This window comes from Amphiura filiformis, chromosome 4, assembly GCF_039555335.1.
Source record: "Amphiura filiformis chromosome 4, Afil_fr2py, whole genome shotgun sequence".
Classification (NCBI taxonomy): Eukaryota; Metazoa; Echinodermata; class Ophiuroidea; order Amphilepidida; family Amphiuridae; genus Amphiura; species Amphiura filiformis.
Window position 1 is genome coordinate 55100162 of NC_092631.1, and position 17500 is coordinate 55117661.

Genomic DNA, 17500 nt, shown 5'->3' on the forward strand with positions numbered 1-17500 from the left:
TTGTTATCAAAGAATGGGTTTCCAAAAGAGAAGCTCAGCAGGGCGCGGGGCCATTCTTACTTGGTCCAATCCCCGGGTCCATCTCATAGATCATTTGGTCCAATCTCACTTAGTCTATAGATCCATTCCAGAAATTAATGGCACCTCCCCTATAGAAGACATGTAAGCAAGTTGTACCATACATTTGTGGGAATTCCAAAATTTTATCCAAAAAACAAAACAAAATGGAAATCCAATTTTGACAATAAAATGATTAAAATATTGGAAATTCCCTGTGTCCCTAAAGAAGACAAGCAAATTGTTGCCAAAATTTTTGGGAATTTCCAAGCCTGAAATAAAAAGGTGTCTTTTTCTTGGGAATTCCCATGTCTTCTTTATAGGGTTGTGAAAATAATGACCATTTTGGGGGAATTCCCAGAGCAAAAAAAAAAAAAAAATGGTGAAAATTTTTGGGAATTCCATGTCTTCTTTGCGGAGGGGGGGGGAGGTGCCTTTAATTTCTGGAATACCCCAATCTTAGTCCATGTCCGACTTAGGTCATTCTACCATGTCCCACTTAGGCCATGTCCCACTTAGTCCATGTCCCAGTTTAGTCCCACTTAGACCATAGTGGATTGCTACCGGTACATGTATATATACCTATTTCAGTTGTTTCACAAAATAATACTCCGTTTTGTTAAGTATTTTTTGTGTCAGTTCCTGCAGAACTGACACCTTTAGTACAGGTTTGACGATCACGTGACAATTCGAATCATCATATCGAAATATCACGTGCTCTGTAAAAATATCAATATCGATATCGATACTATTCGTCAATTCAGCCCCAAATCAAATCGCCCACATGCCAATTCGAACCCTGTATATTTGTGATGTGCCCTGAGTAATTTGATTTAATTTAATTATTTAACTTTGTTTACAAGCTGAAAGTATTTCATGAGATGGGAAACCCCCTTGTATTTTGGAGTTCCCTAAATTATTGTAAACAAAGTCAGAGCTATGTTTGGAACTTGGAAAGCCCCAGTTCATTATTGCACCATCAGGAAAACCCCCCAGGAAGTGATGTAATGTGAATGTGTATAATTAATCTAGGGAAATCCCAAGATTGCAGCAATGTTGTGAAAATGTGAGTGAAGTAATGGTTTATTAATAGATGATGGGTTTTTTGCATGAGTACTGATATAAAAAGCTGGAGGTTTTTGTTGGGACTTGACAGAATGTCATGGGAGATTGAAAACTCCACATGTGTGTGATGGTCTTCGTGCTTCAAAAAAAAGAAGTACATTTTAACCAGTTTATATAGCCAATAATTGAGCTAATTTTAATACAGCAACGAAGAAGACAGCGAGCACACAAAAGTGCTCTTCCTCATCAAAGGATTAAAAGTTCTTCTGTCAAATTGCTGGAGTTTGCTGGGTTTGTGAAGGCCACGCATCTGTCAAAAAACAGTGGAGCTGTGTTAAAGAAACCTGTTCCCTGGAGAAATAGTGATTGGTGAAAGAAACACCATTTTGGAGAAAGCAGCGCAAGGAGATATATATGTGGAGAAAGCAGCTCAAGGAGATATATTTGTGGAGATAGCAGCGCAAAGGAGATTGGAGAAAGCATCATCATTTTCGTATGAGGACTTTATACGCAAGGATTTATAAGTGCAAGTGTACAATGGACATCGCTGATTTTCGCAGGACAAGTGAATAAGGATATTACATCAGTCGTCCAGAACTTTGCAAGAACTCTAGAATCACCAACAAGAAGACCGCTGGTTAAGTACCTATAGTATAAAACTGATTGAGTGATTTTATTGTAATTGTTGTTATAATGTACCAAGCATACTTTGTTTTCAATTAAAGACTTAGATTATGTTAGCTTAATCAAACAGTGTATTTGTGTTGTGCATTCGTGTGAGTTCGGGTAAAAGGTGATTTTGGCCTTGAGTCGAAGTACGACTCGTAACAAAAATTGGGGCTCGTTGTCCGGGAAATACACTGTAAAAAAGTTGACATTAAATTACTGAGTCTTAAAAGTGAAAGTACAGTATGGCAGAGTTCAAAGCAGAAGAGTTTCTTGAAACTATAGATTGGGAGAAGTTTGATAAGTTGAAGAAACCTGATTTATTAGCATTTGCAAAATACTATGAATTGGATGTAAAGCAAGCCAACAGAAAACAAATAATCAAAAATGCCTTAATTGACGTTTTGGTTGATGAAGAGTATTTTGAGGAATCCATTTTGGACAAGAGAAAAGAGGTCAAAACTGAAATCGGGGATGCAGTAAAGTTGAAAGAACTAGAAGTTCAGGTGGAAATGGAAAAAATGAAAATGCAATTGCAGTTGGACATGCAAAAGCTAGATATGCAAAATAAAGAAAAAACAAGAAAGATTAGATATGGAGAAACAGAAACTAGAAATGGAAGAAAAAGCACGCCTAAGAAAAGATGGCGCTTGAGCACCACAAATTAGAAACAGAAGAAAAGGAAAAGGTAGCAAAATTGGAACTTGAAAAACAAAAGTTAGAAATGGAAGAAAAGGAAAAACTAGCTCAAGCACATTTGAAAGAAAAAGAAATTGAGTTTGAACAAGAGAAGTTGGCTAAGCTAGGTGACAAATACTCATCAAGTTTCTCCTCAAAGTCAAAGTCAGGTTTTGATGTTACAAAGTACGTAAAGCTTGTGCCTAAATTCAAAGAAAAAAGAAGTTGACGAGTACTTTCAACATTTTGAAAAGGTAGCTACAAATTTGAAATGGCCTCCAGAGCATTGGACCCTACTGTTACAAAGTAGTTTTGTGGGGAAGGCCAGGAAACTTACTCAGCTCTACCAATAGAGAAGTGTAATGATTATGAAGAAGTTAAACAGGCAGTCCTTAAGGCCTATGAACTGGTGCCTGAAGCATACAGACAAAAGTTCAGAGATTCAAGAAAGCAAGCAGATCAAACCCATGTAGAATTTGCTAGAGTAAAAGAACAAATGTTTGACAGGTGGCTTGGGTCAAAAGAAGTCAAAGATGATTTCGGCCAACTTAAGCAATTAGTTCTTATAGAAGAGTTCAAGAAATGTGTCCACGTTGACATTAAAACCCATTTGGATGAAAGCGCTAGCAAAATTAAGACGCTAAACGAAGCGGCGACAATGGCGGACGACTATGGCTTAACTCACAAATTGAATGGGAGTAGATTTGGTCATAACAGAAGTTATTCAAACAGGTTCAGCCATAATCAACCTAGAGCAAATCAGGGTGGTACACAAGAAGTGAAACCTCAGTCTAATTCACAGCATAATGCTGGTGGTAGAGGGACCGCAGGGAGTTCAGGTAACAGAGCAAAATTTGGGACTGAATTTAAATCCAAATTAACTTGTACTCATTGTAAGAGACCAGGGCATACGATGACCCAGTGTTATTTCTTAAAAGGCAGACAAGACGCACAAAAACAGCAGCAAACTGCTAGTAATACTGTGGGATGTGCAGTGTCACTTGAGTCAAAGAAAAAGTCAGTCAAATCAAGAAACAAGAATTCCCACAAAAGGGAGGTGAGACAGACAAGGTGTGTGAAGAATTTGAACCATTTGTGTTAGAGGGAGTAGTATCACTTGGTGAGAATGGTAGTCCAAAGCCCATCAAGATTGTGCGAGATACGTGTTGTGCACGGTCTATGATTCTGGAAGGAACTTTGCCCTTTAATGAGGATAGTTCAGCAGGTAATGCTTTGATCCAGGGTATTGGGATGGAAATAATTAGTGTACCTCTCCACAAGATTAACTTGACATCTGACTTGGTTTCTGGTCCTGTAACCATAGGAGTTAGACATGAATTGCCAGTCAAAGGAGTGTCCATGTTGCTTGGAAATGATTTGGCAGGGGGAAGGTTTTCCTGACCCAATAGTCACAGATAAGCCCTGTATACAGGATGATAATAGTGAGGAAGAGGAGATATTTCCTGCATGTGCAGTGACACGGGCAATGAGTAAGAAGGCCTCATTAGAAACAATTGAGGACAACCAAATTGATGACTTAGGCTACAATTTGGAAGACACATTTGTGTCAAAGTTGAATGAGAAAGAAGATCAACTTCCTTCTCCTGGGGATAAAAGCACCCCTAAAAATGACACAGCCTCTGAGCATGAACAATTTGGGGAAACCATGAAAGACCCATTAAGTCATGACAAGCTGATTCTGGAGCAACAAAATGACCCAGAACTCAAAGAGATCAATCAAAGGGCATTGACCCTAGAAGAAGCAGAACAAAATTCTGTCTGTTTTTACAAACAAGCTGGTGTGCTAATGAGAAAATGGCGCCCCCCTGATGTACCTGCCGATGAAGAGTGGAAGGTAGTGCACCAAATTGTGGTACCAAAAGTCTACCACACTGAAGTTATTAACATAGCACATGATAGTCCCATGGCAGGGCATTTGGGTGTTAAGAAAACTCATGAAAGAATTCTGAGACATTTCTGGTGGCCCACTCTCAGAAAAGATGTTTCTGAATATTGCAAAACATGTCACATATGCCAAGTAGTAGGGAAGCCAAATCAGAAAATACCTCCTGCTCCATTAAAGCCAATTCCAGCCTTTGATGAACCATTTAGTAGGGTTATTATTGATTGTGTAGGCCCCTACCAAAGACTAAGTCAGGTAATCAATACCTTCTGACAATTATGTGCGCGTCAACACGCTTTCCTGAAGCCATACCCTTGAGAAATATTAAAGCAGTGACTATAGTGAAAGCTCTAACTAAGTTCTTCACATTTGTGGGGCTCCCGAAGTCCATACAGTCAGACCAAGGATCAAACTTTACTTCTGGAGTATTTCAGCAGGTCATGTATCAATTAGGTATAGAACAGTATACCTCAAGTGCTTACCATCCAGAATCACAAGGTGCACTAGAAAGGTTCCACCAAACATTGAAAAACATGATCAGAACATACTGTTTGGAATTTCAGAGGGACTGGGATGAGGGAGTACACTTGTTGTTGTTTGCTGCTAGGGAAGCTGTTCAGGAAACTTTAGGATTTAGTCCTTTTGAGTTAGTGTTTGGACACACAGTGCGCGGGCCCTTAAAGTTGTTGAAAGAAAAGTGGCTCAATGAGAAATCAGATATCAATTTGTTGGATTATGTCTCCAATTTTAAGCATAGGCTTAACAGAGTAACTGATATCGCCAAAGAAAACTTGAAACAGGGTCAGGCCAAAATGAAACAATGGTATGATAAACATGCCAAAGAGAGAGTGTTCAAACCAGGTGACAAAGTTCTAGTACTGTTTCCAATTCCAGGACACCCATTGCAAGCCAGATATCATGGCCCATGTGAAGTAGAGTCAAAAGTGGGTGAAGTAGATTATATTATCAAGACTCCTGGTAGACGCAAGAGCAGGCAGTTATGCCACATAAATATGCTCAAAGAGTATGTTGAAAGAAGTGACAGTGGCATTCCAAAACCTGTGTGTACAGTAAAACATGCTGATAATGTAGACAAACATGCCGATGTAGACAAAATCGCCAATGTAGACAAGAGTAAAGATGACAATTCTGATGTCATATTTGACCAGGATAAAGAGCTGGAGCACAAAGAGTATAATGTAAAATTGAACAATTCTGATGTGCTCACTAATTTGGACTCAAAGTTAGGTCATCTTTCTCAAGATCAACAAAGTCAAATTGCAAATTTGATTCACAAATTTGACAATATATTTCCTGATACGCCAAGTAGAACAAATGCTGCATTTCATGATGTAGATGTTGGTGATACAAAACCAATCAAGCAGCATCCTTACAGAGTCAATCCATTGAAAATGGAACATCTCAAAAATGAGATCAATTATATGCTAGACAATGATATCATAGAACCAAGTAGTAGTGAATGGAGTTCACCGTGTATACTTGTTCCCAAGCCTGATGGTTCATACCGATTGGTCGCAGACATGAGAGCTGCAAATGTTCATTCAAAGACAGACTCGTACCCAATTCCAAGAATTGATGATTGCATAGACAAAATTGGGAATGCAAAATTTGTTAGCAAATTTGATCTTTTGAAAGGGTACTGGCAGGTTCCACTCACAGACCGTGCCAAAGAGATTTCTGCTTTTTGTACACCATTTGGTCTTTACCAATACAAAGTTATGCCATTTGGGTTGAAAAATGCACCCGCAACCTTTCAGAGAATGGTAAATCAAATTGTGGCAGACATAGAGGGATGTGAAGCATATGTAGATGATTTGATTGTTTACAGTCAAACTTGGGAACAACACATGGAACAACTCCATCAGTTGTTTAAGAAGCTGTCAGAAGTACAATTGACAGTCAATCTGGTAAAAAGTGAGTTTTGCCATGCCACAGTCACATACTTAGGATATGTTGTAGGTCAAGGTCAGGTGAAACCTATCAAAGCCAAAGTTGAAGCAATTGAGCAATACCCCACACCTGTAAACAAGAAGGCACTCATGAGATTTCTAGGAATGGTTGGCTATTATAGAAAGTTCTGTCCAAACTTTTCAGAGATAGCAAGTCCTTTGACTGATTTGTTGAAGAAAGATGCAAAATTCATTTGGTCAGAACAGTGTGAAAATGCTTTTCACAAAGTCAAATCAATACTCATGAGTTCACCAGTACTTACTGCACCTGATTTTCAGAAGCAGTTCAAGTTGACTGTTGATGCCAGTGACATAGGCTGTGGAGGTGTTGTGATGCAAGAGGGTGAAGATCAAATAGATCACCCCATTTGTTACTTTTCAAGGAAATTCAACAAGCACCAGAGAAATTACTCCACAATTGAGAAGGAGTGTCTAGCATTGCTATTAGCACTGCTACATTTTGATGTGTATTTGGGTACCACAGTATACCCTGTGCTTGTTTTCACAGATCACAATCCCACACCTTCATCAACAGGATGAAGAACAAAAACCAAAGACTGGTGAGGTGGAGTTTGACCTTGCAAGAGTACAATCTGGACATCAAACATATTAAGGGAAAAGACAATGTAATGGCTGATGCCTTGTCCAGAATTGCATAAAGACTGATAAACAAAAATTCCTTTAAAAAGGAACTTGTGTGACAAGTAGTCACTGTGTATGATGAGTTAAATACTCAAAGTTGATAATATGTTGAAGTTGATGTAAAAGAAGTAAGCATTTAAGAAAGTTTTCATTACATTCGAACTTTCTTCTTTTAAGGGGAGGTGTGATGTGCCCTGAGTAATTTGATTTAATTTAATTATTTAACTTTGTTTACAAGCTGAAAGTATTTCATGAGATGGGAAACCCCTTGTATTTTGGAGTTCCCCAAATTATTGTAAACAAAGTCAGAGCTATGTTTGGAACTTGGAAAGCCCCAGTTCATTATTGCACCATCAGGAAAACCCCCCAGGAAGTGATGTAATGTGAATGTGTATAATTAATCTTGGGAAATCCCAAGATTGCAGCAATGTTGTGAAAATGTGAGTGAAGTAATGGTTTATTAATAGATGATGGGTTTTTTGCATGAGTACTGATATAAAAAGCTGGAGGTTTTTGTTGGGACTTGACAGAATGTCATGGGAGATTGAAAACTCCACATGTGTGTGATGGTCTTCGTGCTTCAAAAAGAAGTACATTTTAACCAGTTTATATAGCCAATAATTGAGCTAATTTTAATACAGCAACGAAGAAGACAGCGAGCACACAAAAGTGCTCTTCCTCATCAAAGGATTAAAAGTTCTTCTGTCAAATTGCTGGAGTTTGCTGGGTTTGTGAAGGCCACGCATCTGTCAAAAAACAGTGGAGCTGTGTTAAAGAAACCTGTTCCCTGGAGAAATAGTGATTGGTGAAAGAAACACCATTTTGGAGAAAGCAGCGCAAGGAGATATATATGTGGAGAAAGCAGCTCAAGGAGATATATTTGTGGAGATAGCAGCGCAAAGGAGATTGGAGAAAGCATCATCATTTTCGTATGAGGACTTTATACGCAAGGATTTATAAGTGCAAGTGTACAATGGACATCGCTGATTTTCGCAGGACAAGTGAATAAGGATATTACATCAGTCGTCCAGAACTTTGCAAGAACTCTAGAATCACCAACAAGAAGACCGCTGGTTAAGTACCTATAGTATAAAACTGATTGAGTGATTTTATTGTAATTGTTGTTATAATGTACCAAGCATACTTTGTTTTCAATTAAAGACTTAGATTATGTTAGCTTAATCAAACAGTGTATTTGTGTTGTGCATTCGTGTGAGTTCGGGTAAAAGGTGATTTTGGCCTTGAGTCGAAGTACGACTCGTAACATATTGATGTACAAAAAAAAGTTGGCCAAATTTAACTATTTCGTGATTTTCTCCATAACCGATGTTTTTACACCAAATCTGTATATTTAGATGAATTGATGTCTTGCATTCGGTCACAAACCAATTCGTTGTACTTTGTGCAATAACCCTCTATCTTTTAAACCAAATATCCTAAAGAGTCGTGCGATATGTCGAACTTTTCCTCTGGTCATAAAGAACAAAACAAGTCAGCGTTCGCGTATCTGTACGTAGCCGCAGTTTGTGGCCCTCACAATACGGGCTTCCGGTCGTAGGAAATGGAATATTACTGATATAAAGATGGCAAAATCAGTAAACCAGTTTAAGTTACAAATAAAGAAAAGTCTAATAAAAAATTACATCTAATATTTAGGGATTATTTAATGACCTCACCCATCCCACCATCTCCACTCCAACTATCAATTTCTTGTGTGGACTGTGGAATGTCTATATGAAATGTTATAAATATTTATATTGGAGTCTTTCTTTGCATGTTCTTCTCATCTTTCTTTTTTCTTTTATTCGTTAACTTTGTGTAATTGTATGTTGTAACTTAAGGCAGTGTAAGGGGTGCTCGCTTCAGGCCTTTGGGCCTTTTGAGCATCTCCTCATTCAAATGTTGTGTCTTTTATATTTTGTATGTTGATTTGAATGAAAATAAAATGATGATGTATGATGATGATGATGTACATCATTTCCTACAGAGTCGTGAGATATGTCAAACTTTTCCCTTGGTCATAAGGAACAAAAAAAGTCATTGGTCGCATATCTGTAGGATCATTGGTTAATAAAAAAAAAAAAAAAAGGTTCGTCTCAAAGCTGACGCGCGCGTTTGTAAAATCCCACGATTTGATAAAAACAAATGCTGAAATTTTTTTATTTCAAAAAAAAAAATTTTTTAGTTTTTCAGAAAAAATCGGCGAAAATCAGACTTTTTCTCAAAATAAAAAAAAAAAAAAAAAAATCTCATTTCGACATTTGTTTTAAAATTTCTCGTCAGCTTTGAGACAAACCCTTTTTTTTTTTTGGCCTAAGATATACTCACTTTTTTTTATTTTTAACCAAATATCCTAGAGAGTCGTGCCATATGTGACCCGGCAGCACAAACGAGCCGTAAATTCCCTAAATTGTATTCTGTGTTACGGTGTAAAATGTGTACGAAGGTCGTATTCATCGATAACTTAAGCTGGCCCGACTTCCGTCTTATTTTGATAGTCAAAAACTAATCAATAATCCTATTGTTGAAGTGGATAATAAGCTTCTACCTTAGATGGCCGGCTATAGAACTTTTAATAGCTCTGGTCTTTGTTTGCTTTTGCTAAATCCTGTTCAAGTGGTGGGTTACCAGGCATTGTATTTTGTACAGGTATGCATAACCAACAATTAACAATGAGAGAACTTTCTTAAACCTCGTTGACTTGGGGATGATTTGAAATGACCGCCAATTATGACTGTTTGATATATATTGCCAGCAATGTGGAAAAAGAGACACATGTAAAAACGTAAAAACGTAAAAAGCTATAATTTTGTTGAAGGAGCAAAGTTTAACAAACCATAACCTCGCTTCTAGATATCGTTTGAAGTCAAATGATATACCATTTTTAAGTTTATGATGTTTATTTTTAAACACGAAATAAAACAAAATTGACCGGGGAGGAATTTACGGCTCATTCGCCGTGGACGGTCACATATGTCAATTTTTTCCTCTGGTCATAGGAGCAGAAAAGTCAGTGGTCGCATATCTGTAGGATCATTGGTTAATGAGATATAGTCACCTTTTTTTTTAATTTTGTGCACTTAACCCTCTATCTTTTTAACCAAATATCCTCGAGTCGTGCCATATGTCGAATTTTTCCTCTGGTCAATAATGGAAAAAAAAGTCAGTGGTCGCATATCTGTAGGATCATCGGTTAATGAGATATAGTCACTTTTTTGTACGTTGTGCACTTAACCCTCTTTTTTTTACTTCTGGATATCGTTTGAGTCAAATGATTTTTCATTTTAAAGCTTATGATATATTTTCTAAACACGAAATAAAACAAAATTGACCGCGAGCCGACTTTACAGCTGTTTCGAGATGGACGGTCACATATATTCATTAACATATTAAATCGTTTATCCCTTTTGGTCAATATCGAATTGGTTTGTGGCTGACTTAGCTTGGGGCCAAATGCATGAATTGGCATATGGCCAAGTCAACTGTGGACGAATTGATTTGGCCGAATCGGCCTGATACCAGGAAGTGCCGAAAAATTACGTACTTTTACAAGGCAAAAAGCAACTTTTCTAGGCATTGTTGACATGGTGCCTTCGCCCAAAAAGGTTTCCTACTATAAAGACCTAACTTTTGAGATGGTTTGTATGTTTGAAGGTGCAAAATTAACAATAAGCTTAAAATCATGGCCCGGTTTACCGCTGAGTTTTGCAAGTCATCATCAGAGGACAGCTTTCAAACATAAGTCTTGATAGTAATACGCTGTTTTACTTAGCCTATATCTGGTGGCAGCAGCATTTTTCTACAGTCACGTGATAATGGCGCCGGCGGATAATACACGGGGGAACTGACGGTGTCCACATCTTTTTTTTTTTTCTTTCTTTCTTTTTCAGTTTTTTGTATTTTATCAGTACTTGGAGCTGGTGGGGGAGAGAAAGCATTAAAATACATTCAGGAAAAAATACAACTCGAACCAAAGATGAAGGCTCCATTTCAAAATCAAAATTACAAAAAAAAACAACAACAAACAAACAAACAAAAAACACCAGACAATGAGCAGGTTCAAAGACCCACAGAAGGAAGATGACAAAACAGAGTCCTGACCCTATCCGAATCCTATTTTGACCTTTACACAAATAAACCACCAGCCCACTTCTTCATCACATACAATATTTTTATAAAAACATCCAGCATGTTTTTGTATTGCGCTGGTATAGGAGTTGCAAGGGCCTGATACTTTGCTGATATCGAATGATGAAATTCGCCATCTTCCTCCTGTGAAAAAATTTGAAGAATAGAAGGCTGACGTTGCGCCAAAACACGCAGGCCTATGTAAGTGTATAATTAGGCCTATTTAATGATAAAATGAACTACCACTAAATGTTCTTGTCAGTGCTGCAGTGCAAAACTTCTCTTTAACATTACATTAAAATAATAGTTACATTGTAAATTGGAACTGACCCCAATTTTTTTCAGGAATACTTGTTTACAGAACACCCAGTAGAAAAAAAAAACTGACTCGAAATCACTCGAAAATGGACAATTTCGATTCCTGGAACAAATAGAGAATGTCTAAACTGTGGACCCCCCTACTCGTACTCACTTGCAAAAGAAATTAAATTGGTTCTTAGACCAAAGTATACCGTCACAATTTCTGTGCTTTTGTTTGGGCAATTTAACGCCACAACTAAACATAACTAAATAACTGTGGTGTGGTTAAGGAATAAATCAGCTATTGCATACTTTTTGAATTTTGACAATTGACCACACCGTTCGTGAAATATAGAATTTTACTAAACTCACACATTTTTAAACCTTTCCACGGATTCAAATATTAATCGATGATCTGTATTCGGAGTGCTAATCACTGCGCATTATTACCGTATGAGGCGTCTACTGTCATTGACAGATATTTGACTCCGTGGAACGGGTTGAAAATGAGGTATAGTTTCGTAAAATTCTTTTATTTGGGGAATTTATGTGGGGAATGTTTGTACTTATTTTGGTATCACTGGAGGGGCCCCTCCAGTGATACCAAAATAAGTTCAACCAGACCGCTGCACCCAAATGTTCAACCAGACTGCTGCACCCAAACGCCTTAGATCAAGAGGAAGCTTCCTAAGCAAAGTTCATCCTCTTGGGACAGTCTCCAAGAAAGTAGAAAGACTCACCCTGTGGAAAGAGATATCTCCCAATTCACCAGCTTGTAGCTATGGGACTGCAACCCAGTGAGCAGCTACCACCTAGAGCTGATTCCACGTGGCCTGAGTGGCGGTGTCTCAACACACTATGATCAGGGGTCGGAAGGGGCAAGGTCGCTCTGCAGAAATGGCGCTGTACCAGAAGGACAAAACACTACCTGCGAGCAGGGAAGTGCCACGTGGAACTGTTCCACAGACTATGGAACACCTACTGGTCTGTCCACAGACTAGATTGGGCAACACTGCACATGTGAGGACCTAGCTGAATTCAACGCTAGCCCTAAGAAGAAGAAGAAGAAGAAGAAGAAGAAGAAGAAGAAGAAGAAGAAGAAGAAGAAGAAGAAGAAGAAGAAGAAGAAGAAGAAGAAGAAGAAGAAGAAGAAGAAGAAGAAGAAGAAGAAGAAGAAGAAGAAGAAGAAGAAGAAGAAGAAGAAGAAGAAGAAGAAGAAGAAGAAGAAGAAGAAGAAGAAGAAGAAGAAGAAGAAGAAGAAGAAGAAGAAGAAGAAGAAGAAGAAGAAGAAGAAGAAGAAGAAGAAGAAGAAGAAGAAGAAGAAGAAGAAGAAGAAGAAGAAGAAGAAGAAGAAGAAGAAGAAGAAGAAGAAGAAGAAGAAGAAGAAGAAGAAGAACCTCTGACTACATAATGTTCATGTGCAAAATAAATCTTACAGATTCATTCGCTTGTCGTAAATATCGTCAAATTTGTATTTACGTTCTGTTGACAGAACAAAATTACAACAACATACTAGCCTATGGAGCAGTGTAAAACACATATATCATGCACAACTCATAAATCATGCAACATCGGAATCAACTGCATAATTTGGAATAAACTTTTTCATGTTTTTCGTGAATATCTACTAAAAATGTCATGTCATAAAAAGAGAATGCTAGATTCATCAAATACTCCCTCGTAGATTATATAACATCGGCAACCATTATACCATTTTAATGCTTTGAATATTTCCGAAAACGCACATTTCGATTTGGATTTGGAAGATACCTTCTCTTAAATAACAGTATTGCGAACCACCAGCATCCATAGTTCGATGTAGAGAGTCTTTCCTATTCAGAGGAAATATTGCAATTACACACCTTATTGCCTTTTAACAATAACCAATGACACTAGCATGTAATGTGACCATCCATCTCAAACCGCTCGTAAAGTCGGCAAATTGTCAAACACCAATCTTTAATCCTATTGTTGAAGAGGATAATAAGCTTATACTTATGTATAGCATTAGTAAAAAGCTTAAGTCTTTGTTTGCTTTGGCTAAATCCTTAACAATGAGAGGACATTCCTGAATCTCGTTCAGTTGGGGATGATTTGAAGTGACCGCCAATTATGACCAGTTGATATTTAATACCAGCAATGTGGAAAAAAAAGAAATAATGTAGTGCCAAAATAATGTACCCTTTTACGGAAGGAGCAAAGTTTAACAAGTTATAACTCCGCTTCTGCAGTACGAATGTCAGCGGCGAATGTCAGGTTATTATTTCCCAGTCTTTAAAAAAAATTGCAGGCAGAGGTGGGAATCGATCTCGGTACCTCCCGGTTAAAAAGCACTGTGCAAGACCACTAAGCCAACTAAATATCTGTTGTGAGATGCTTGACTTTAATCTTTGATATTGCTTAATGGAACAAATCGCGGAATTAAATCAGTAATAAAAGAAGTAGATTCTTATTTAGCGGTCAAAGGGGAAATATTTGTCCCTGCTCTAAAGAAAATATAGGTTAGAATATTATCAAATAAATTTAAATTAAAAATTGAGATTTTAAATTTCTTTCTTTCACGAGGCGGCATTATCACAGACAAACACTGTATAAGCTAAAAACTCGACCCTCATCACTAGATGCTGTCATATAGCTCAGTGGTAGAGCATCAGACTGCTAATGTCAATATCGTTGGTTCAAGTCCTCCTGCCAGCAATGGTTATATTTATGATTTTAATGCTACGCTACAATTTGTTCAATTTTTTCGTTTATTTATTTATTTACTTTTTTATTTATTTATTTATTTATTTATTTATTTATTTATTTATTTATTTATTTATTTATTTATTTTTGTTTATTTATGTAAATAATTTGATATATTTGAAAGAGGTATTTGAGCAATTGAAATTTTGATTTTATAATCCTATGGGGGCATTTTGAACCCCCACCCCTCCCAAATTGCCAAACGCACAACACCTATGAGTTTGCATCATACATAATGATCAGTACGTCCATGTCATCATCATAAAAAAAAAAAATTCTATGTATACCTGATGCCGGCAACTAGACTACTATAAAAATAGTATCACATCTTTCCTGCTCAATCAAAATAATACTTGCAAATATATCATAGTTTACTAATCTAATCCTGTAATATAGACCTGTAATATCACCTGTAATATAGGTGATCATTGTTTACATGGTTTGTTATGGTTGGGATTAGATTAGTGTCCGATCTCTGTAATGTAATGTAAATGAAGCATATTGATATGCAGGAAGAATCGATCAGGGCACTAGCGTTATTGTCCTATGAGATGTAGGGCCTAGTGCGAACTGCCCAAGCTGATTGTTCATTTAGTATCATAATCTATTAGGGAAAGATAAACACTATTCAAAATATCAATAGACAAGAAGAAAGGCATGTAGAGACTTGTAATTGAGTCATGCATGATTTAACAGAAGGTTCTTTCCAAAACCCAAACGTAATGCAGCTTATCGCTAACACTGGTTGACTTTGATATAAATAGAATTTCCAGGCAATGCTTCTGATACTGAATGCAGTGAATGCTTCTTCAAAATCAGACTATCGGGTGAAATGTGAATTGAGCGAACTTAGTAAAAGAACAAAGGCAATACATGCAATAATCTTTCGATTATTTTCTTTTCATTTGCTCGCGTTTTTCTACAATTCGTTTGCTTTGTTTATAAGACGTTCGTTTGCACTACTAACGTTCTGAAGTAGACGTGTTATAGACATTGCGTCTTAACTCCCAACTCTGTAAGAAATTACCAACACAATGTTGATGACTCTTGTCTATATATCTATCTATATATCTATCACACATGATTGGCCACTGTACCAGAAGGACAAAACACTACCTGCGATCAGGGAAGTGCCACGTGGAACTGTTCCACAGACTATGGAACACTTACTGGTCTGTCCACAGACTAGATTGGGCAACACTGCACATGTGAGGACCTAGCTGAATTCAACGATTCTTCTCGTCACTGCGTCAGCTATTGGCTCGGGCGCATTTGACCCTGCGCTTGGACACGCTAGCCCTAAGAAGAAGAAGAAGAAGAAGAAGAAGAAGAAGAAGAAGAAGAAGAAGAAGAAGAAGAAGAAGAAGAAGAAGAAGAAGAAGAAGAAGAAGAAGAAGAAGAAGAAGAAGAAGAAGAAGAAGAAGAAGAAGAAGAAGAAGAAGAAGAAGAAGAAGAAGAAGAAGAAGAAGAAGAAGAAGAAGAAGAAGAAGAAGAAGAAGAAGAAGAAGAAGAAGAAGAAGAAGAAGAAGAAGAAGAAGAAGAAGAAGAAGAAGAAGAAGAAGAAGAAGAAGAAGAAGAGGAAGAAGAGGAAAGAAGAAGAAGAAGAAGAAGAAGAAGAAGAAGAAGAAGAAGAAGAAGAACCCATTATAGCTATAGACGAATCCCCATTATAGGTCCAACCTGGGGTTTTGAGCACCCGATTGTGCAAATAAAAGCCGCCTAACACCTAGAGAAGATGCAAAGACGAAGAGGGTTAATAGAATAATAATATACAATAGAGGTATTCATGTCGCATCTATTCATACATAGTCCTTTTGTTCATCCATTTGGTACATCTGTGAATAGATACGACGGGATTACTTTATCTCTATTGTATTATTCTATTAACCCTCCTCGACCTTCTCTAGGTGTAAGGCGGCTTTTATTTGCACAACTGTTGGAACTGTATTGTGTTGTAAACTTCTTTTGTCTACCTGTGTTTTCGCGGAAGGTGTAAAACGGGTGATGGAATGCAGTTTAAAATTTCCGCCAAGGCCGAATCATTACACATTTTGGATGCATTGTAGCCGGCGGGGACCCAACTAAAGGCTGCTAGTCAGGTGTAGGAAGGCGTGAATTTGGATTCCTCTATATACATTAGTACCAAATATAACGGTACATGATGTTATTATAATTGAAAATTAAGGGGGAAGGTCGCAACAACAATTACCCCCCTCTTAGTAGTTCGTGTTACAAAATATGGCTCAGTAGTTCTAGTGTTAACCCATAATGGAGTCCAAAATTAATGTTGATCTCCGACCTCTTGTCCATAACTTAGGAACAGTAAGTCGTAGATGTGCACGACGAATTCAGTAGTTTCCCCTTAGTCATTGACCGTTTGCACATCACAGACTTCAGTCGCTGGCTACGCCGTTTCAAAAACTTTATCAGTGATAAGTTTTTATAATAAAAATAAATTCAACGGCGTAGCCAGCGACTGAAGTCTGATGTGCAAACGGTCAATGACTGCTACCTACCATTCTTGCCACTCCCACCCCTCCGATCTCAATAGAATTTCCCGCCATACATTTGCATATGCAAAATACAACTTTCGACCAATAGAAAATTAGCATTCTCGCTCAATTAAAAAAATATTTTGGCGTATATAAAATTGAAATAAAATTCTCTGCCTCATAAACGACATCAAATGTGCCACAATTGGGTATCACAAATCGTTATATATGATGTGCAGTTAATATTCATATTTTCTTTTATACAGAGGATGCTTCAGTTTTGACAGGAAAAATATTTTCTTGAAAACCCTCTCACTCGGTTATTTCAAAACGGTAACCACGCTTCCCTAGAATGTGCAATAAATTAGCATTAACATTTTTCTTATTCTAACAGCAAGCGTTTCTAGAATGCAGTATGGCGAAATGTGGTGTATTGTGTATCACACACGTCAAGGGTTCAAATCCTATTGTGGTATTCCATTGTTAAGCGGATAAATAGGGTGTTTCATCGTTTACTCTGAATGGGAGGTCTCACACATATTTTATTTGAGGATAGCTGGATCAACCTCCTCTTTATTACATCTTCTCTGTTCTTACATTAATAATTTGTTTTTACCATTAATCTTGCTGTTTACTATTACTCCAACTGATTTGTATATATATCGATCTATGTTATTTGTATTTATATACTGTATTTGATGATATTGATTGATGAATAAAATATGAATGAATGAATGAATCCAAGCTGCTCTTCTCTGCCTTCGACTGCCTGCCTCAAAGCATTATGCAATACCACCACAAAGAGGTACGGGACAAGGGTGTCTCCTTGCAGTACACCAGCAAGTATATCAAAC